This window comes from Malaya genurostris, chromosome 2 (genome assembly GCF_030247185.1).
Source record: "Malaya genurostris strain Urasoe2022 chromosome 2, Malgen_1.1, whole genome shotgun sequence".
Taxonomy (NCBI): Eukaryota; Metazoa; Arthropoda; class Insecta; order Diptera; family Culicidae; genus Malaya; species Malaya genurostris.
In genome coordinates this window covers 155,110,886-155,135,584 of record NC_080571.1, presented here as the reverse complement: position 1 = coordinate 155,135,584, position 24,699 = coordinate 155,110,886, and the positions used below count along the sequence as shown (strand labels likewise).

Genomic DNA, 24,699 nt, shown 5'->3' with positions numbered 1-24,699 from the left:
TGAATCAACGCTTGATTTTGCTTTCAAAATCGATTGAATAATAAAGAACTACGAAATGATTTTATATTCAATTTCGATCCCCAAATATGTGCTTGAGAAAAGATAAAGATTCACTAAATAATTTTAACTGCATGGTATGATGAACTATTAGTTATAATTGGAATGTATTAAAAATGTAATCTATGAAATTATTATTTGATGATTTCTGGCACCGGAGGCCAGAGGCTGTTTGGTCTTCGGTTCGTTATCGTTGAAACAGACATTTCTAGACTATATAATTCCGAAAGTCGCTTCCGGAAAAAAGTTAATGGTAGTTTATGGTACTATAAAGTTTGTTCATTTCAATCTAAGTTCTCACAACCCAAGCTAGTGATGTCCGAGAAAATGTGCCGCTTTTTATTATTGCACACACATGAGTCGGCCTCTTTGGCTTGGTTTGAAATTTCTTCGGCTGTGTATGTGAATATTTCATTATACCGGTTGCACAAACTATGCTTTGAGTGCAAGTGTCAGTAGATCAGGGCCGCTTTTACACAGGCCCCGGGTCAATCGACCAAAAAAAAATAAATTAAATGATATAACCGGGACCTTTTTTGCTCTCATCACTTGTTCTCGGGGGTCCTCACACAAATATTGCTTGAGCCGGGACCCATTGAAACGTGAAAGCGGCCCTGTAGTAGATGGATTTTTATTCTTGAAACAAGACGCACAAAAGGAAACAGACAGTTCGTCATTTCGTATTCAGCAATTCAGTTGGTCAATACATATACATATAACCTCATGTTAGTCACTCATAATTACTCATGATTTATAGCTCTAGTGTAAGAGTAATCACTAACAATAACGATTGAATTAGGATATATTCAAAGTGTGAAGAATTCAAAAATCCATTACGTCCAGTCTTTTTTACAAGCCAATATAACGAGAGCTAAGCCCACTGCGCTCAATCATTGTAAAAAGTTCTTGTTTCCATGTGTCCGTTTTTCGTGGTATGCTTTGTGCGACGGTTCGTTCAACTGAAGCGGATGAAATTTTGCGCGCATTTTATGATGCTACATTTCACCTTAATGCCACTTAATATTTTATAACACTGTTTCTACTTAATTGACAGCGATAATTCGGTTTCTGTCCACTTCGCACAGCTTATTCAGTGAACGGTTAATAGAATCAGTAGAAAAATTCATTCATCGTTATCGCCGACTCACATTAGTACACACTGAGATTCAATTCTGTTGTATGGTAATTTTTCTTTCAGTAATCAATAGAAAATACCGATATTTTGGTACATACGTTTTATTTTTTAATAATTATGCGAAATTCTACTGGACGATCAGTTTTACGAAAGTTTTCATTACAGAATTTAACTCCGGTTGATTGATAACCACAATATCACTTTGCTCTTTTCTGTTATTCCACTAATTATAAATCGTCGTCATTAGCGGTACGCCATCAGTGTATGCAGTTTTGTTAGTTTGGCGGTGAAGAACACTAATCAAATTTAGTTGCTAATCATTCCTTTTTCAACGCTTCATACTGCTATTTAACACAGCTGATCACTCGCGGTACGCCATCATTGCTATGCTGTTTGGTTAGATTGGTGGCAGAAAACACTGATCAAATCTCGATTCTAATCAATCCTTTTCGCACGCTTCGTATCGCTATATAACACAAATGGTTCGATCCAGGCACATTCCCGTAACCAACGAAAACAGAATAGACTTGTTTTTTGAAGAACAAACCGCAGCACTTATTAATTTTATTGATAATCTTCAATCGCCACGTTTCCTTGCATCGTTTTTGCACTACATGATTTCAAAACACCACCGGATGGGAATTAAATCCGTTTTTGGACCACTTTTATTGTCAGTCAATAGATTCGATCACTCCACGAATGGCAAAGGATCGCCATGAAAAATCTGGATATATTATCTGGCCTTTTCGAAGGCATGGATTCCTTTTCTTTCTTATATTAACTACCGTACACGTCGAGTTCAAGTTTCGAACTCTTTATTTGAAATCATTTTGCTTAACGCTAGGCCCTACTACGGTGTCTGCGTGACCCTTTTTAACGCGTCAGCATAAACGGTCACCGTTCAGTCGGTGGCAATGATCGCGCTTTATGCTGCGTCGGAGGTTTCGATAATATTTATTTATTTTAGCGATTGAAGCGGGCCTTTATCCACCACAAGAATGTCTTTTCATTGCCCGGAATGGAACAATGCAAAGGGACCCAGACTAACGATATTAAATAAGATCGTTCAGATAAAGTTCGCAAGTGTTGTTCCCGTGTTTTCCCCAGGAAATATGGTGGATACTTTCCTGGCTTCATTGCCCGCAGAGCTTCTATTGAGCTTAGACTGTTGTGACAATGAAGTAATGGTCTTTGGGCAAGGTTTCAATGATCTTGAGGGTGTACTGAATAGCAGCTAATTCTGCGACGTAAACTGAAGCCGGGTCACTGGGTTTGTAAGAAGCGGTGATGTTTTGATTGAAGATGCCGAAGCCTGTGGATCTGTTGATGTTTGATCCGTCAGTGTAAAACACTTTTCACTGTTGACCGTCTTACAAACCTCGAGTGAACCAAGAATGGCTGAAAAACAACGTTCCGGACTTCATCACGTCCACACAATGGCTCTCGAATTCACCAGATGCGAATCCAATGGATTATTCTCTTTGGGCCGTTTTAGAGAGCAAAGTCCGAACTAAAAGATACACCAGTCTCGAGGCGCTGAAAAAAGTGATTGTCCGCGAGTGGGCCTAAATACCTGCAAGTCACATTCGGCAGCTTGCGATTCGTTTTTTGACCGTCTCAAGGCCATAGTCAAGGCAAAAGGTGGTCATATCGAGCAAAAGTGAATTGATTCTGAATTTTGTATTATTTTTACACATTTTGTACTTTGAATTAGGTAAAAATAATTTTCCAAACTGAATTTATGGCCTTTTTAATTGGTTACACTTCGAGTGCCGGACCCTGTATTATAAAAAATATTTGAGTCCACTTGAGGGCGCACTTGATCCGGAATTCCACGAATCTCTTCTCTCATGGAAGTGTCGAAAAACACAGTAGAATCAGAAGTATCCAAGAAATGAGCACGGTTGGAAACAAACGAAGAAGGATTAATATTCTGAGCCATGTAATCAAAATACAAGGACATAAAACGGGTCTGAGAATTGAGCTCGACAAGCCTTTCGAAGTTTTCAATCACCATCACCATCAAGATATCGCATCGGATAAGCAATCGATATGAGAGATCCCAGATTGGGCAATACGCAAACAATGATACTGAATTCTTTCCAGTCTAATGAAATGGGTGTTCGCGGTGGATCGGAAGCAGAAGCATCCATATTCCATTACGGACAATATCGTTGTTTGGTACATCCTGATCAGGTCTCCTGGGTGGGCACCCCACAAAGTTCCGGTTATTGTGCGAAGAAAATTGATTCTATGCTGGCATTTTCGTTTCAGATACCTAATGTGACATCCCCAGGTGCCTTTGGCGTCGAACCAGATTCCGAGATATTTGAATGTGAAGACCTGAGCTATGTTTTCACCCCCTAGTTGAAGCTCGCTTTTTTGAAAATACAACCAGCTCAGTTTACTCCGCAGAGAACTCGATACCCATTTGAAGAGCCCATGTCGCAAGTTGTCGGGGGTATCTTGCAATGGTCATTGGAGATTGGCAGTTTTGGGTCCTATAATAGACACAACGCTGTCGTCGGCAAGTTGTCTTAGCGTACAAGATGTGTTGACACATTCATCAATGTTGTTTACGTACAAGTTGTATAAAAGGGGGCTTAAGCATGAGCCCGAAGAAAGACCCGTGTAACTGAATCGTATTATCGACAAATCACCATGCGCGAAAAACATGTATTTCTCGGAAAATAGATTATACAAAAAGTTATTCAAAATTGGTGAAAGACCATGCTTATGCAACTTCTCAGATAGGATGTTTATGGAAACTGAATCAAAAGCCCCCTTGATGTCTAGAAAAACTGACGCCATTTGTTCTTTACGAGCAAATGCCATTTGAATTTCGGTTGAGAGCAACGCAAGACAATCGTTCTTTCCCTTGCCCCTACGGAAGCCGAATTGTGTATCTGAAAGTAAACCATTAGTCTCGACCCAATTGTCTAGACGAAACAGAATCATGTTTTCGAAGAATTTCCGGATACAGGAAAGCATAGATATCGGCCGATACGAATTGTGATCAGAGGCATGTTTCCCTGGTTTTTGAATGGCAATAACTCTTACAGTCATGTGGGCAATATTATCTTCAAGAAGCCTATTGAATAAATTCAATAAGCGCCTTTTGGCAGTCAGGCAAATTTTTTATCAAGTTGAATTTGATTTTGTCTAACCCCGGAACTTTATTGTTACACGATAAAAGCGCAAGTGAGAACTCGACCATCGAAAAAGGTGTTTCGTTTCTGTTAGATGAGGCGACGCGCATGCTCGTCTGTTCCGGAACAGAGTCAGGACATACTTTTTTAGCGAAATCGAATATCCAGCGATTAAAATATTCCTCGCTTTCGTTCGTGGTGTTTTTGTTGCGCATTCGTCGGGCTGTGTTCCAAAGAGTGCTCATTGATGTTTCTCTCGATAATCCGTTCACGAATCGACGCCAATAATCGCTTTTCTTCGCTTTAATCAAGCTTTTCATTTTAGCGTCTAATGCCGTGTAGTTTCTATAATTATCAGGTGTTCCGTTTTTTCCTAAACTCGATAAATAATGAAGCGTTTCGCGTTTAATTTTGAGCATCATCTCGATCCAGACGAATAAAGTTAAAATCGTGGAAGTTCAAGGGTATTTCAGAAGTTAGCCAAGTTTCGCACAATGCAAATGCGTCACATTTCAGATTATTTAGCAGAAATTTGAAAGGATCTATTTTTGTGATGATACTTCTACAATTCCACTGTATAACCGTGATTGTATCCGTGACCTCTGTGGGTTACTTAGCCATCGAAGGATACGATCGCTGAAAGAAGGGGCCATTTTGCAGTCAACTGCTTCAAGAATGTCTTAAATGTAGGAATAAAAGCCATTAATAGACTTTTAAGAGGTTCTGAAATATCGAAGGCAGTCATGATCGAGTCCATGATATCAGTGAATTTAACAAACCCAGTATCTGGTAAATTTTCTGATTGATCTTTAGGGACTTTCGGGGGTTTTGAAGTCCCAGGAGGTGATGGAGATTCGTGCTCGGAATTTAATTTTCCAAGGCCTGGAGCTTTTTTCTGCGGTTTTTTGCCATCACTTCCAGTTGTTTTAATTTTTTGAGTCCCACCAGAAGATACCTTCGAACCCTTACTAGGGAGCTTACTAGAAGATTTATTTCTTCTCTTTCTGAAGCTATGAGGGACCGCCGAAGATGTACCTTCAAGAGGATCATCAGCATCGCTCTCGTCAGCTGACAAACAAGCGAAAACATTCTCTGGAGGCGTAGCACTCTTCAACATTTCAGCAAAGGAATTCTTCGAATGTTGCTTAAGTGAACGCCTCATCTTGTCTTTGCGCAGTTTGTACGCGGGGCATGCCGAGAGGTCATGCGGTCCCTCTTTGCAGTAGAAACACTTTTCAATGTTTCCGCCGCAGGAGTTATCCGCATGACTTCCTCCACATTTGATACAACGGGATTTATTGCAACAATGGAATGCTGTATGTCCCAATTGTTTGCAATTAGTGCAGTTCATGACCTGCGTCACAAAAAGGCGAACAGGTAAAATAAATTCGGTCCAGGAGGACGTAATTAGGCAAAGCCGAGCCAGTGAAAGTCACTCGATACGAGTCTGATGGGATGTAGGACTTAGTCCCATCCTTAGCGATCGATACTGAGCGCAATTGCTTGCAGTCCAGTATCTTAACATTCTTGAGTAGATGGTTTTTAAAACCGCCTGCCCCATGCTTAAGAATGTCCTCGCAAGTCAGACTCAGATCGGTAATCACGGCGTCTATCTCGACTTCGCGAGCTGGAATGTAAACGCGATACTCCCGCGTGAAGAGCTCACATTGAACGATCTCGTTAGCCTGTTTTGCACTGGCTAACAAGACCCTAAGCTTGTATGGGCGTACTTTTTCATTTTTTTGTATTGTAGAATATTGCGAGGTCAGGTCTTTAGATAATCTAAGGATGTTTATTTTTTTTCCGTTTGCTTTGGTCCGGATGTAAACCGCGTACCGACTGTTCGATTCCGAACACATAATGCAGGAAAAAAATCACTCATGTCTTGTCTTTTCCCAAAATGATTGTTTTGTCATACATTCCCGTTCCCATATTCCCCACTGAACTCAAATTTAATCCAATAGCTTGTATCTGTTCCCTAAAATTCACACGCATTGATCATGTCCATTCATGTCCGCACAGGAAAGTCTCCCCATGCAAGCATTCTCTGCTAACACGCAATTCGTGTTGTTGTATTGAAAGGGGTGGGGCTTAATCCTTGCTGAATGAATGCACACGTCGAACTGAAAAATAGTATATAAGAAATCGTTTCACGCACTAAAATTCATTATTGTTGTAACCATTGTACAGTAAACATCGTTAAAGAGTTAAACCTGGAATTTCTTTTCTGCCACCGAAAGAACACCATTTGAGGTTTGGTATCCGCTGCTTGAGTGAGGATTCCGACTGCTGCTGCTGTTGAACCTGTCGCCATCGAGTATAGTTCGTTTCAGCGTTCCAAGTCGCTATCGAACTTCGTCCATCCGTTCTGGAGCACCGCCGAGAGAACCACAAAAATTTGTCTATCGATCCGATCCTCAATCAGACCCTACCCAAGGTAATCTGTTGTGGACACCGGTTCGAACTGTACGGACAATTTTAATTCTCTGGTGTGTTGATGTTAGCCATAGCGGAATTAGATTGCCCACTGACGAGATTTGTTCCTGTGCCATTATCTCTACATTGTACGCCGTACATTGTTTTGGTCCTTCGAACCGGATAGCAGCATCGGTAGCTTTGCGATTGCAGCTGGAGTAATTTTATCCTGCTCTGGTGGAGAAGTGAAATCAGTGAACATTTTGACCAGATTTGAGTCGTTCGCGTTCGAAAGTATAGTCCGCACGAGAGACTAGTGAACAAGTGGAAACACGTCCGAACAAGTTTCGGCAAGACAATTAATGGTGAACACCCAAGTGATTGAACATTTAAGATAATAGTGTTTGTGCTTGATTGAACTTAATAAGTGATTGTTTGAATTGAACTGATGTCGTTAATGTACACACCGCAAAAAAGTGATAAAATGGTCGAGTTAAAAACACTCGTGCATCTTCCTGGTCAAACTAAGGCAAAAGTGACCAGAATCCGTAAAACCGTCGAAAAAGTGTCGGGTGCTGGCGCTGTGCAGTTCACACTAGCTCAGTTAAAAGTGTATTTAAGAAATTTAGAAGCCCATTATCAAGAGTATCTAAATTTACACCATCAAATTATTGGACTGTCACCGCCTGAAAAGTTAGATGATAATGATGCCACGTATCTCCAATTTGAATCACTGCATACTGAAACTGCAACTATGGTGGAAGCACTCATTCAATCGTCGAGCCCGCAACCAATCTTGCCAACGGGGTCAGCAGTTCTTCCTTCAAGTGTGTATCAACCGCAGATTGTAGTCCAACAGCAACCGCTTCCTATTCCCATTCCTTCGTTCGATGGGAAACCGGAAAATTGGCCGAGATTTCAGCAGGGGTTTTCGGACATCATATCAAAATCCAGAGACTCTGATGACTCTGATGTTGTATCGTCTTTTTCCAATCCAATTCACAAGGTTCGTCGATCGGATAGCACTATTTTACTAACGGCCATGGTTGACGTCTTGGACAGCCATGGAAATCCCCATCCCTGCCGTGCTTTCCTCGATTGTGGTTCCCAACCAAATTTGGTTTCCCGTTCCCTTGTTGAGTACTTGGAAATAGACCAGGTACCAACTCATGTTGAAGTATTTGGTGCCACCGGTAAAAGATCGGTGTTGGATAAAAAGGCAACACTTACGTTCCATTCCCGCTGTACTGATTACCATGCTCAAATAGAATGTTTGGTCACCGATGTGGTGACTGGTCCCCTTCCAGGTCAAAAATTAGACTATCGGTCTTGGAATATTCCTTCCGGTTTATCTCTTGCCGACCCTGCTTTCCATTCTCCAGGAGAAGTTAGCCTATTAATTGGAATAAAGTTATTTTTCCATTTAATGCTCCCCGGTCAGATAACTCTTGGTAAAAATTTACCAATCCTCAAGGAAACCCGTTTGGGATGGGTTGTTGCTGGTGGTGCTGAAGATCTGCATTGTTATACAGCTAATCTCAAACAACTTTCGGAAAGCATCGAAAAATTTTGGAATGTTGAATCGGTCGAACTTGTTGATGCTGTGTCCAAAGAAGAGCAAGAATGTGAGCAAATTTTCCGTACAACCACAATTCGTAACCACGATGGCACCTATACTGTCCATCTGCCACTTAAAGAAGCCGTTAGCGAATTACAAAATAATCGCTCATTAGCTCTTAAACGTTTCCACATTCTTGAGCATCGTTTCAAGAAAAATCCCGATTGGAAAAAGGCTTATACTGATTTCAATAATGAATACAAATTGTTATCCCATTGCAAACAAGTTCTCGAATCCGACGATCTCCCTGGAAAACTTATTCATTATTTGCCACACCACGCAATTCTGAAACCAAGCAGTTCCACCACCCGTTTAAGAGTTGTTTTTGATGCTTCGGCTCGAGCAACTGGTTTATCACTAAATGACGTTATGATGATTGGACCCATAGTTCAAGATGATCTTTTCTCCATAATTCTCAGATTTAGAAAACATCGTTTCGCAATAACAGCTGATATTTCCAAAATGTACAGAAGAATCTGTGTTAATGAAAATCATTCCAGCTTACAGCGAATTTTCTGGAGGGATAGTCCCGATGACTCCTTACAAATCCTTGAATTGACAACCGTTACCTATGGAACATCTAGCGCCCCATTTTTGGCCACCCAAACATTATTACAATTAGCTAGAGATGAATATCACCGTTTACCATTAGCATCTAAGGCAATTGAAGAAGATTGCTACGTAGATGACGTGGTATCTGGAGCAGATACCATTGAAAAGGCCATTAAACTTCGTTGTGATTTAACAAACTTGTTTGATTCCGGTGGCTTCCCGGTGCATAAATGGTGTGCGAGTGATTCCACTATTCTTGATACTGTTCCTGAAGAAGATCGCGAAAAGTTTCTTGAATTCGAATCTTCTGATATAAACAAGGTTATCAAAACTCTAGGGCTACTGTGGGACCCTGAAAACGATATTTTTCGTTTCCATTGTGATTTAAAACCAATTTCGTCTATACCAACCAAACGTATTGTTCTTTCTGAGATCTCCCGTCTGTTCGACCCTTTAGGGTTGGTGGCCCCGGTAATAGTTCTGGCGAAGGAAATTATGCAGCGTTTATGGAAAGATGGATTAGGATGGGATGATCCATTAGAAAACGATATATTTCAGTCTTGGCTTCTATTCAAAGAATCTTTGAGTTATATAAACCAAATTAAAATTCCACGTTTCGTTGGACTAGAATGCATAGAATATTTTGAAGTGCACGGTTTTGCAGACGCCTCCAATCGCGCTTACGGAGCTGTCATTTATTTAAGAGCTGTTTCTAATACCGATGTTAGAATTTCTTTGCTTTGTAGTAAGTCAAGAATTGCTCCATTAAAACCATTAACAATTCCTAAAATGGAATTATGTGCCGCCTTGTTACTTTCGAGGCTAGTTCAGAAATGTATATCATCGTTAAAATTAGATACCAGGCGCGTCTGTCTATGGTCCGACAGTCGTATTGTTCTAGCTTGGTTAAACAAGTCTCCCACTCAGCTTGAAGTTTTTGTTCGCAATCGTGTGACAGAGATAAACACCATCACCGAAAGCTTCTATTGGTCTTACGTACGTTCAGAGGATAATCCAGCCGATATTGTGTCCCGAGGGCAACTCCCGCAGGCTCTTTCGAACAATAATTTATGGTGGAACGGAGCTTGTTTTCTAAAATCCCATCGATACGAAAACTTCTATCCTGATATTCCTCTGGATTCAGAGCTTCCGGAAATCATACAAAATGTGACAATTATGTCTGCCGCAGTTGTTTTACAAGATGTTCCTTTTCTTGTAGCCTACAGTTCGTTTCGAAAATTGCAAAGAGTTATTGCATATGTCCTACGATTTGCAGCTAATTGTAGATCTAGCCATGCAAATCGTGTGCATGCCAAAGGGTTGACGGTACCAGAATTACGAAAGTCAATGCTTACTATAGTTGGTTTGATTCAACGGCTTTAAATGTCGGATGAAATTCGTTTGATTTCATCAGGAAAATCTAGTCGTCATCTAGGCACGCTTGATCCAGTGTTTGTGGATGGTTTATTAAGAGTTGGTGGAAGATTAAAAAACTCTCGTCTACCTTATGAAGCCCGACATCAAATATTACTACCAAGTAAAAATCCAGTTTGCGATTTATTAATCCGAGACATGCATTTAGAAAACCTTCATTTAGGTCCCTCCGGCTTGATGTCACTTTTGCGTAAGAGATTTTGGATAATTAATGCCAAATCAATCATTCGTAAGGTGCTAAGAAAATGTATAATCTGTTTCCGATCTCGTCCACAATGTCTTCAACCCATGATGGGTAGTTTACCAGCAGCCCGTTTTGTTCCATCTGATCCATTTTCCATGACAGGTTTAGATTTTGCCGGACCGATATTTGTGAGGACTGGTCTCCGAAAATTCGTTCGAGTAAAGGCTTACATCTGTATATTTATATGCCTTGCTACCAAAGCTATTCACCTAGAATTGGTTTCTGACTTGTCGTCAGCGGCATTTATAGATGCTTTGCACCGATTCGTTAGTCGTAGAGGATTAGTAGAAGAAATACACTCCGATCACGGCTCAAATTTCGTTGGTGCCAGATCAGATCTCCATGAACTTTATTTGATGTTTCGCGACGATCAGGCCAAGGGAAAAATAGACCAGTTTTGTTCCGCAAGAGAAATTGTATGGAAATTCATTCCACCACGATCTCCTAATTTTGGCGGATTGTGGGAGGCTGGTGTGAAAAGTACGAAAACTCATTTGCGTAAGATTCTGTCCAATGCTTGTCTCACGTTTGAAGAATTCTATACTGTTCTCACGCAAATTGAAGCGGTCCTAAATTCGCGCCCACTCATTGCAATATCATCGGACACACATGAACCTTGTGCCTTGACTCCGGGACATTTTCTGATTGGCAGAGAACTAGTTGCTATCCCTGAACCCAGCACTAAAGATATACCTGTTAATTATTTATCCCGATGGAACTATTTGCAGTCTCTTAAAGAACAGTTTTGGAAACGTTGGTCAAACGAGTATCTCAATACACTACAGGCTCGTTCTAAGTGGATAAAAGGTTCCCCCAACGTGGTGCCTGGGCTCATTGTTTTAATAAAAGAAGACAACCTTCCTTCCCAGTCATGGAAATTGGGCAAAATTTTAAATGTGTATCCTGGCAATGATTCTATAGTCAGAGTAGTAGACGTACAAACATCGACTGGGGTATACCGTCGTTCAGTATCCAAACTCGCACCTCTGTCAATTGAAGAGAATGATCAAGCACTCGCATCTACAGATCCACATCGTAGCCCGGCGGGTGAATGTTCGATACCGAACGCATAATGCAGGGAAAAAATCACTCATGTCTTGTCTATTCCCAAAATGATTGTTTTGTCATACATTCCCGTTCCCATATTCCCCACTGAACTCAAATTTAATCCAATAGCTTGTATCTGTTCCCTAAAATTCACACGCATTGATCATGTCCATTCATGTTCGCACAGGAAAGTCTCCCCATGCAAGCATTCTCTGCTAACACGCAATTCGTGTTGTTGTATTGAAACGGGGTGGGGCTTAATGTTTGCTGAATGAATGCACACGTCGAACTGAAAAATAGTATATAAGAAATCGTTTCACGCACTAAAATTCATTATTGTTGTAACCATTGTACAGTAAACATCGCGAAATAAAATTAAAGAGTTAAACCTGGAATTTCTTTTCTGCCACCGAAAGAACACCATTTGAGGTTTGGTATCCGCTGCTTGAGTGAGGATTCCGACTGCTGCTGCTGTTGAACCTGTCGCCATCGAGTATAGTTCGTTTCAGCATTCCAAGTCGCTATCGAACTTCGTCCATCCGTTCTGGAGCACCGCCGAGAGAACCACAAAAATTTGTCTATCGATCCGATCCTCAATCAGACCCTACCCAAGGTAATCTGTTGTGGACATCGGTTCGAACTGTACGGACAATTTTAATTCTCTGGTGTGTTGATGTTAGCCATAGTGGAATTAGATTGCCCACTGAAGAGATTTGTTCCTGTCCGGTCCTAAGAATTAGGTGAATATTCCTTTAGATGAAGTGCAAAAAAACTCTTTTGAAAAAAAGCACTTTTTTCTGTCTCTCTCTGCACTGTCCAATGAAACGTTTCTCTTTTTATCACTATATACGATATATATATATATATATATATATATATATATATATATATATATATATATATATATATATATATATATATATATATATATATATATATATATATATATATATATATATATATATATATATATATATATATATATATATATATATATATATATATATATATATATATATATATATATATATATATATATATATATATATATATATATATATATATATATATATATATATATATATATATATATATATATATATATATATATACATATATATTTATCACTGTTTCTAATGTATATGTAAATGATATATACGCAGTGCCCAGCTGGCGCTGGCTTACGATACCAGACGCAGTGCTGCTTTACACAAGCTCACAGTCGGCCTTGAGAACGGATTAATTCGAATTATCACTCGACCGCACTGATGCAGACAATAGAATACGGAATGACCTTGATAACAAAATAAAACAATTCACCACACGATTGGAGAAACACGAGTTTGCATCCGATCAGCCCGATAGTTACAGTGGAACTGACTCGAAAATTTATCATATATTTGTTTACCTGTGGTGGATACTGGCCCGCTTCAATAGCTAAAATAAATAAATATTATCGAAACCTCCAACGCAGCATAAAGCGCGATCATTGTCACCGACTGGGCGGTGACCGTTTATGCTGACGCGCTAAAAAGGGTCACGTAGCCACCGCCCGAGCAGGGCCTAGCGTTAAGAAAAACGATTTGGAATAAAGAGTTCGAAAACTACGCTCGACGTATACGGTCTTACATCAATCCTATAAGAAAATCCATGAGCCGAATCGGCCACCCCGAAGGCAAATTTTTCATGGCGATCCTTTGCCATTCGTGGAGTGATCAAATCTATTGACTGACATAAAAAGTGGTCCAAAACGGATTTAATTCCCATCCGGTGGTGTTTTAAAATCATGTAGTGCAAAAACGAGGCGAGGAAACGTTGCAATTGAAGATTATCAATAAAATTAATAAGTGCTGCGGTTTGTTCTCCAAAAAAAACAAGTCTATTCTGTTTCCGTTGTTTACGGAAATGTGCTTGGTTCGAACCATTTGTGTTATATAGCAATATGAAGCGTGCGAAAAGGATTGGTTAGAAACGAAATTTGATTAGTGTTGTTCACCGTCAACCTAACCAAACTGCAGACACTGATGGCGTACCGCGAGTGACGACGATTTCTAATTAGTGGAATAGCAGAAAAGAGCAAAGTGATATCGTGGTTATCAATCAACCGAAATTAAATTCTGTAATGAAAACTTTCGTAAAACTGATCTTCCGGTGAAATTGTGCATAATTTTTGTAAAATGAAGTTCATTTACCGAAATATCGGTATTTTCTATTGATTACCGAACAACGGAATTGAATCTTAGTGTGTATTAATGTGAGTTGGTGATAACGATGAATGAATTTTTCTACTGATTCTATTGACCGTTTACTGGATAAACTGTGGGAAGTTGACAGAAACCGAGTTATCACTGTCAATTCAGTATAAAAAGTGTTATAAAAAATTAGTGACTAGGGCTGGTTTAGTGCGGACGAAATAATTACCAGCACCAATGCACAGTCGGCGGGTCACGAAGTATATCAAACTATCGCACTGTGTGTTATGGCACTAGTGGCAGTAGGATATGTGCTGCCCCAAGCGACAATCAAATTTCACAGCGAACAAACTCAGCGCGTGGCCGAACGAGCCGTTAGGCTCTCGGCGCTGCAAGTTTAGGAGACGTGTGTTACTTTAGAATCGAAAAAAAGAAGAAAACCTGTTTTAATCCACCTTGTGGTATAATTATGCCTTTCTCTTGTGCATATAATATTGTGGTATTCTATTCAAAAATTTTCTCTTCGATTTTTGAAAGAAACCAGGAGATTGTTTATGCATAACAAACAGAATAAAACAGTGCTTTGATTGCGTAAGTCATCCTTAAGAAAACGAAATGGGTTCACTAATATATGCACTTGCGGCACCGGAACCCGGGAACCGGTATAATCAAAGTCGGTTGGCCACCAACTAACATGACACACAAACTCTTCTCGAAAAGCGAGTGGGATCCATTTTTTGTATATATGACCACTATTTCCGGTACTTCCGGAACCGAATACCGGGAACCAGAATAGCCGGAATCGGTTTGTTTAGTTGCCTACTGATAATGACTATCGATTTAAGTTATTTTGAGACCAGTTTAGAAATTTTTTTACGTATTTTGTTTCGCCGGTTTAAGTTACGGTGTACAATATTGAACACACTTTACCCTATAATTCCGGAGCCGGAAGTCGGATCCGGATGAAATTCAGGAATTCCGTATGGAACCGGAAGACCTTTCATTTTAATCTTAGCTTGTGGAAATCGGTCAAACCATCACTGAGAAAAGTGAGTGAGATCCATTTTGGTATATATGACCACTATTTCCGGTACTTCCGGAACCGGATACCGGGAACCAGGATAGCCGGAATCGGTTTGTTTAGTTGCCTACTGATAATGACTATCGATTTGTGTAGTTTTGAGACAAGTTTAGAAATTTTTTTACGTGTTTTGTTTCGCCGGTTTAAGTGACGGTGTACAATATTGAACACACTTTACCCTATAGCTCAGTAACCGAAAATCGGATCCGGATGAAATCCAGAAATTCCGTATGGGACCGGAAGACCTTTCATTTGAATCTAAGTTTGTCAAAATCGGTTCAGCCATCTCAGAGAAAACCTAGTGAGATTATTTAACACATACACACACAGACATTGCTCAGCTCGATGAACTGAGTCGAATGGTATAAGACACTTTGCCCTCCGGGCCAATTTTCACTAGTCGGTTTTTCAAGTGATTGCATAACCTTTCTATATGAGAAAGGCAAAAATACAAAAATATCATGGCAACGAAAAGAAACTACAACGAAGAGCTAGTGAAGCAGTGTACAGACATTATGGACAGAGAGAAGAAATACTGGCAAAAATTGATAGAATGTGTATAAATTCCGGTTCTTTTGTCGTGAATACGACTTACTTTACTATGAGGCGTCTTTTCAAAATTAGCAATATGGAAGAATGGGCAGAACTTAATCGTGAATATCTCGACTTGTAATAATGGTAGCAACATGATTCTTTCACTATTTCATCAAAAATATTATCAGGAATTAAGGATAATATTTTGAACAGTGTGAGATAACCACAAACAATTAAAAAAATAAGTTTTCTAAAAATTTTAAAATAATTCGGAAAACTCTTTACTTTTGCTTGGGTTTTTCGCGCAAGGACGACGATTTTGAGGTAGTCAGGCACATATCTTCAACTGAACGCTATAAAAGGGAAACCGTGCTCGAAAATTGATCATTTCTTCTTGTGCGCTGAATGGATGCAGACATCGGAGCAAGAAGACTCAGGTCGTAGTTCTCATTTGCCTTCCGATCGTCAAGGCGAGAAGACGCATTAAACCAGTTTCGCATCGTTTGGCACTGCGAGCGGATGTGTTAGTATGTACGCAAAGCTAGTTTCAATTCAAGCAAGAATGATTGCATCAGCTGCTGGTGCTTTGCATTGGAGAGAAAGAAAATAAGAAACGAAAAGTGGACAACATTATTTTAAATCAGGCGTTCTAATGGCTCTAAATGTTATCTAAAGAACTATTAAGATTACTTTTTTTGCAAATCGAAGGTAGAAATCATCAGTTTAGTGAAAATTCAAAATAATTTGATATGCTTCGTGCACTTTTCGCTGTGCGAAAATCGTTCGAGAAAAATTTTCCGAACTGTGCTAAATATCGTAGAGAATTCCACAATTTGGTCCTTCTAAAAGGCAGAAATGATTCCTGTACTGCACCTTGATAGTTTCTTTCAATGAAATATGCAAATCCGCAATGAGATAATCGACGTCAAAAATCGTTGAAAATTTTAGTATTTATTTATTTATTTATTTATATATTTATTTATTTATTATTCCTTCATCTGACCAGATATAGTCTACATGAAGCATTGGAAGGGGAAAAGCCCAATTGAAGATCCAAACAGAAACTATCTTCAATTTGGCATAAAAACCCCTTCTTCTTTTCTAATTTCTATGGTTGGCTGAACTGACAATATAATCACATCACAAACAGTTTCATGTTACATAAATTGACATATTGGTTTTTACATAAATTCTTATACACTAAGTAAATTTCTTAAGTCTATCTTTAAAATTATCACATGAAATGGAAAAGTCGAAAAAATCATAGACATTGTTAAAAATACAACACATCCCCCTTATGGGTTCGTTCTGTCCATAATCAGTACGTTGATGGTCAAGTCTTAAAAAGTTCCTCGATCTTAAAGTTCTAGGTGGTACGTTAATATTAACTCGAGAAAGTATATATGGAGCATCAATTTGACCGATTAATAATTTTCCAATAAAAGCGGCCCTAAAGATATTCCTTATTTTGGCAAGCGTGTCCATACCAAGCAATCTGCAGCGATCTGTATAGGGTGGTAATTCTGTAGGATTACGCCATGGCAGAGATCTTAGAGCATAACGAATGAACCTAGCTTGAACTGATTCAATTCGGTTAATCCAGACATCTATGTAAGGACTCCAAACTACAGATGAAGTTTCAAGGACTGATCGCACAAGGGTGAAGTACAGTGATCGAAGACAATATGGATCTTTGAACTCTTTTGCTATTTTGAATATGAATCCAAGATTTCGGTTGGCTTGAGCAATAATATGACAGTAATGGTCTCTGAAGGACAGCTGTGTATCCAGTAGTACACCAAGATCTCTGACAACTGATACTCTCTCGAGACGTTCTCCGGAAACAGTGTAGCTCCAAACAACAGGCTTTTTCTTGCGTGTGAAGGTAATTACAGAACATTTGGATACACTTAGCGTCAATCGGTTACGCGTACACCAATCACAGAAAACATCGAGCTGTTTTTGCAAAACAATGCAGTCCTCTTCGGATCGAATGATGAGGAAGAGTTTTAGATCATCTGCATAAATAAGCTTACATCCTGGTGGCAGGATAAAGCAAATATCATTAAAAAATAAAGAAAACAGCAAAGGTCCTAGGTTGCTACCCTGAGGTACGCCTGACAAGTTGGAGAAATTATCTGACTCGTTATTTCCAAGTTTGACAGAGAGAGTTCTACCAACGAGATACGATCTGATCCATTCAGTGAACGTTTTGGAAGCACCCAGTTTTCGAATTTTCGCAAGTAAAATAGCGTCATCCACGCGATCGAATGCTGCTTTGAGATCAGTATAAATCGTGTCCACCTGTGCCCCATCTTTCATACTTCGAATGCAATGCGATGTAAAATGAGCAAGGTTTGTAGCTGTAGATCTGCCTGGGAAAAATCCATGTTGATCTGTCGATATGTATGTTTTAATTTCACTGAACAGAACATTGCTCACGAGAATCTCGAATAATTTAGATCCGGCGCAGAGTGATGTAATTCCACGATAGTTTTCTACATTTTGCTTATTTCCTTTTTTAAATACGGGAAACATGTATGATTTTTTCCAGCATTGCGGAAATATTCCTTGCGAGAGCGACTGATTGAATATAAGTTTTAAGGGAGAGCACAAAGCATTTGCACATCTTTTCAATATAATAGCAGGAATGCCATCTGGACCAGACGATGATGATGACTTCAACTTATTCAATGCAGTGAGTATATCAGCGTTGGTGAACTGGATGTTATTAAGGCTTAGTACATCACAAGGAACATCTCTTAGACCGGACTCCACCTGTGCTGAAGTAGATGGCACAGTCTCAAAAACACTTGAAAAGTGTTTAGCAAACAGCTTGCAGATTTCACCAGACAAACTTGAACTTTCATTCCCAAGAGTCATCATGGAAGGAAGACCGTTCTCCTTGCGTTTGTTATTCACAAAAGACCAGAAACGTTTTGGGTTCTGTTTAAGGTTGGCTTGAATCTGTAGAACATGTCTCGAATAAAGGAAGCGATTATACGCCTTATAATTGTTGCTGGCATGAGTGAATTCCCGTTTGGTAGTAGGATTACGTCGAATTGTATAGTGCCGAAGTGCAGCTGCTCTTAAACGTTTTAGTTGACGAAGGTGTCGATTTGACCAAGGTGGTTTTGGTCGAGGACGAGGGGCTGGTACATGTAGTCTAAACAAATAGTTGAGCACAGATGTAAATCTTTCCACCGCTACATTGACGTCTTTTGCATTGTCCAACAGTAATTCCCAATCGATTGACTCCAATGAACTATTAAGTTTAAGAAATCGGTTTTAAAAAAATCAAATTCTACATCTTCGACCACATCATTGAAACAGATTTTTTGGTAGCATGTTAATTCAGCCAACAGAGGAGTATGATGGCAATCTATACCAACAAGTGCTTCATCAGCTTGACGCACGTGACAGTTCGCTAACGCTTCCTCGTTAACGAACAAAAGATCCAAAGTGCGATTCAATCTATTAGTCACTGTACAAATTTGAATCATGTTCAATAAAGACATCCCGTCTAACAGAGTGCTACTAGATCCCGACACGACTGAGGATGACGGATCGGCAGACGCAAATCCATAGGAAGTGTCTTTCCACACAATACCAGGTTGATTGTAATCACCAAATATTAGATGAGAGGTTGAAGGATCAAGCGAGTTTGCAACATTCATCGCGGAGTCGATATGCTGTTGTACTATGCTTGCATTAATTGCCAAATCTGGCGGAATATATACTACACCGACGCATACGTTGAAATCTTGACTACCTATGTTGACCCAAAGCTGTTCGAGAGGAATGTTACAATTTTTGTTTGCTTTAGACATTAACCTATTAGTTACAGCAATGAGTACACCAACACCTCTTGTTTTACCAAAAAATTTTGGATCGCTATCGTTCCGATAAACTGTGTATCCAGGACCAAACAACTGCAGTGAGGAGATGTCATCGTTCAGCCATGTCTCGGACAGTACAATTACGTCATATTCTGCATCATACACAGAAACGAAGAGGTCGTCGATTTTTGTGCGCAGTCCTCTCACGTTCTGATAATAGATTCTGAGTTGTGCAGTAGTTGAATCATCGTCGGGTATCTGCAATCCAAATTTGTTTTGAGGAGGTGCAGTATCGTTTGTAGCTTCAGAGGGACATATACCCTCCCTGGCTTTACCTGGAGAAAAAATCATGGCGGCACCAGGATCTGGGATGACAGTCGATATGCAAGTGATGGGTACAGAATCGGAGACATATTTTTCAAGCATTGACGGCAAACAGTAGTTGACGACTGAGTCGGAAGCATCTGTGTCAATTGGTGGCTGCAAACGGTAGTAATTTTGAGGAGGAGCAGTATCATGTGTAGCTTCGAGAGGACATACACTCTCATTAGTTTTACCTGGAGAAAAATTCATGGCGGTATCAGGATCTAGAGAAGAAATCATGGCGGATGAATCATCTGGGATGACGGTCGACAGGCGAGAGACGGTAACTGAATCGGAAGCATCATTTTCACACAGTAAACAGGTGTTGACGGAGACGGAATCGGAAGCATCTATTTCAATCAATGGCTGCAAACAGTAGTTGTTTTGAGGAGGAGCAGTATCATGTGAAGCTTCGAGAGGACATATACCCTCGCTAGTTTTACCTGGAGAAAAAATCATGTCGATAACAGGAACTAGAGAGTAAGGCATGGCGGTATCGGAATCTGGAGATGACTTCATGGCAGCATCAAGTGATTGCTATTCATTGCTATAGTATTGAAAAGAGGGAAAGTTTCAATTCGAATTCGAAAGTGTATAGAAATCGTGTCAGTTTTATTAGTATTCACGTCATCTAGTTATGTCTCTGACGTTAAACACCGGTATTTTTTCATATATACATATATACATATATATTGTCTTGTGTATTGATTTTATAAAAAAAGAAGAGAGAAATTTTTACTACATATACACATATCGTTTCATATATTGATGTTATATATATTAATGAAAAGAGAAATGAATTTTTAATTCTTAAAAAGATTACATTGAATAAATCCGAAAAAAAGTGTGCTACTTTAAATTAATCGAAAAAATTCATTCAATTCAAATGAACATAATTTAACACTACAGTAAGTTTATTACCAGCATATCAAATAGGATGGAATGGACAATTTCCAATTCCAAAAGATTGAACAGGAGGTCGATAAATTCTATAAAAGCCTGCAAGTGAGGCTAGAAACAATACAGATAAATTCAGGCTAGAAACAATACAGATAAAGAGAGAAAAATTGCTCTATTTACAATATAAAGCTAAATTGATCGCAACTAACGCGCAATCAATTAGCAAACAAACTAATTTAGTAGCACGATACAACGCACTAAAGAAATTAGTGGCGGGGTGCTTAAAATTATTAGACACTGAAGCTGAGCTATCCGCTTCAGAGTTATAAAAAAAACAGAAGAAACTTCAGACAGTGACTCTGACTGTGAGTCCAAAATGGCTGAAGAAAAGTTAGATTTAGGGATTGCCTTGAAGGTAATCGATAAATTTGAAGGGGAAAGCCTAAGTTTGGGTCATTTACTAGAAACGATAGACTTAATGAGAGCGTATTCTACCAACGTTCCAGAAGGTCATATAATCAATTTTTTGAAAACAGACTAGTGGGATCAGCACATGGAAGCATCGACGGTGCAACCACTCTTAATGAGGCTAAGCGAATGCTTGCCCAAAAATTTGCAATAAAACTTACACCAACAGCATGCGAGGCTGAGTTAAAACTGGCAAAACAGAAAAACACAGGTATTACGGAAGTCGGAAAAGAAATTGAGCAGTTGGCAGCGAAACTAGCCACTGCCTATGTATCAAACAATACCTTTCCAAACGAGTCAGCAGCGGGAGCAATAGTGCAGCCCGTTGCTACCAATGCTTTCATAGCTGGACTAAACAGCGCACAGATAGCATTCTTCGTTAAGGCGAGGAATCCACCGAACCTGAATAGAACGATATCGGATACACTGGAAGTGCAGCCACAATCGTCAATGGAGTCAGCCCTGTGGACTCAGGGATTCGCATTTAATAGACACAATTTTCGTGGAAGAGGGAACCGCGGAAATTATGGCAGAGGATATCACCTCAACCATTACAATAATAACAGTAATAGAGATTTCTCTACCCAACGAGGTAGAGAAAATAACTATACACACACAAAACCAGGGTAATACCAATAATCCGGCTACCCAAACAAATAGTTATAACTCCGAATAAGCAACCGAAACAACAGTAAACCAAAACGAAACGTGCACGTAGCGGAGCAACCAGAAGGTGCCGCCGCACAAGACGAAGAAGCAAACGTGAACGAGTTTTTTCGTGAATAATTTAAACAGCGAAAGAGCTTTAAGATCAACATTTATCATAGAGAATGAAAACCTTAACCTAGTAGTAGGTAGTGGTGCATCATATTGGACAGACGCCACCTTCTGGGAAATTATACGCTTGCATTGACACGTCAAAAACCATACAGGTACATGGTGTTAATGGTATCACTACCACCCTAGGAACAGTGAATACATGTATGGAATACGATGGGAGTAGCTACCCCATTACTTACAAGGCCCTATAAGCTACCACGAACCCAGAAGGACGAAGTCCAAAGGCAAGTGGATAAAATGCTTAAGGATAATATTATAGAGGATGCAGTTTCAGAATGGAATAACCCGATACTGTTAGTTCCTAAGAAATCATCTAATGATAACAAGAAATGGCGTTTAGTTATCGACTATCGGAAACTGAACAATGCCCTAAAAGATGATAAATACCCACTTCCAAATTTGGAGGAAGTGATCGAATCATTAGCAGGAGCAAAATATTTTTCTCACCTGGACCTATCGCAAGGATATTACCAGTGTGAACTAAGAATGGAAGATAGGCCAATAACAGCACTCAGTACTTATAGGGAACAATACCAAATGACTCGTCTCCCAATGGGATTAAAAGTAAGTCCCTCAACATTCTCCAGGTTAATGACCGTGGCAATGTCGGGTCTCAACATGGAGAAATGCTTCGTTTATTTAGATGACATCATAGTGTTTTGTAAAACCCTAGATGAACATAACAGAAATTTAAGAAATGTGTTTGGAAGATTGAGAAAAACAAACCTGAAATTAAACCCTGAAATGTAATTTTTTAAAAACCGAATTACCTTATCTGGGACATTTAGTATCTGTAGAAGGCGTAAAACCAGATCCTTCTAAGATAGAAATTATTAAAAATTGGAGTAGCCCTCAAACGGCAGACGAAGTTTAAAGATTCGTCGCATTTGCGAAAGGAAACATATAAAAGATGTTGCTAAATTATGCAGTTCATTGAATAGATTGACTAGGAAAAATGTGGAATTTCATTTAACCAACGAGTGCGAACACTCTTTCCAATATTAGAAAAAATGCTCTATGAACCCTCCAGTACTTGATTATCCAGACTTTTCAGAGGAAAACATATTCACCTTGCATACTGACGCGTCAGGAAAAGCACTAGGGGCTGTATTGAATATGAATAATACTATACCCGTTGCATTTGCAAGCAAAGCCCTAAACAAAGCTGAGTTAAATTATAGCACAATAGAGAAAGAATTTCTAGGCTTGGTGTGGTCAATTAGACATTTTCGACCTTACTTGTACGGTAGGAAGTTCGAAGTGTACACAGACCATAGACCACTAAACTTTTTTCCCTAACAGACCCATCGAGTAGACTGACAAAATTTCGTCTATCACTCGAGGAATATAAATTCGATGTAATATACAAAAAAAGGATCGGAAAATGTTGTTGCGGACTCGTTCGATCGACGACCTTAAGGCTCTCATTGCCGTTTCAACCTTCCGAACGAACGGACGTGCCTTTGTTAACTGCGAAACGCTGAAAACCAGTGCCGTGTGTGATAAAGCGATCGGACAATCGAAATTGTACCGTTATTGTATAATAGACAATTGTGCTCGTTCCTCTGAGAGGTTTTTTACCCATAATACAATAGTGCAGTGGATAGACTTTAAATAGTAAACATTTGGAGTAGTGCCGTGACCCGGTGCTGTGTGCTTTTTTTCCTCTTAGAGGTTTTTTGCACACAGATACAACAACAATTCAACCAACGCATGGCCCCAGCGGCCGAGTTTTGTAGCACACCGATTAGCCAAGGCCAGGCAGTGGTGGCTATTCATTTTTAAGCTAAGTAACATTCTGTTTCCCTTTTTTATCTGTCCTTGAAATTATCTGGTGGTATTCCAGATTTTTTACCCGTGCGGATACAATTCCGTGCCATGACAAACCCTGAGAAACAAAACCCTGACCCACCAGACGATACAATGGAGACAACTGTCGATAGCAAATCTCGCATTAAGAGTTAACCCGACGGACTTTCGCTCCCGGCCGGGACCGTACACGAATTATTTCCGGCTCAAATTGAATGGAAAAAATTAAATATTCTCAAAATATCGAGAGAGCTGACCAAGCCATAATCTACTGTCAATAGTATTGACAAAGTACGCCCGGACAAGCTGAGGGTCTCGTTAACCAGCTCAAAACAGGCCAACGAGATCGTTCAATGTGAGCATTTTACGCGGGAATACCGTGTGTACGTCCCAGCTCGTGAAGTCGAAATTGACGGCGTTGTCACCGATGCCAGTTTGACTTGCGATGATGTTCTTAAGTACGGGATGGGTTGCTTTAAAAAACCCCTACTTAAGAACGTAACGATACTGGATTGCAAGCGATTGCATTCAGTGTCGATCGCGGGGGATGGTACCAAATCATACCCCCAATCAGACTCGTATCGGGTGACATTCGCTGGCTAGGCTTTACCTAACTACGTCCAGCTGGACCGAGTTCGCCTCCCTGTTCGTCTCTATGTTCCACGTATTATGAACTGCACCAACTACAAGCAACTGAGACACACAGCGTCCCATTGCAGCAATAAGCCCCGTTGTGCTAATTGTGGCATGTCCCGCGTACAAAGCGCGCCAGGATGGTTTGAAACGTTCCCTTAAGGAACACTCCAAGCGTTCCTTTGCTGACATGCTCAAGAGTGCCACTCCCCCTAAGCAATCAACGAACATCTATACCTGCTTGTCAACTGACGAGAGCGAGTTTGACGACCCATTCGAAGGTTCATCTTCGGCGGTCCCTCATAGCTATAGGAAAAGAGTAAACAAATCCTCTCCTAAGCTCCCTAGTAAAGGTACGAAGTGATTCTTTTTAAATTTTTGTGAATAAA

General features: G+C 39.8%; 1 protein-coding gene across 2 annotated transcripts in view; it reads left to right on the top strand.

The window, feature by feature from the left end:
• The window catches only part of LOC131429682 (protein ROP), a 609,112-nt gene that overhangs the window by 150,008 nt on the left and 434,405 nt on the right, over positions 1-24,699 (top strand). The window lies entirely within an intron of this gene.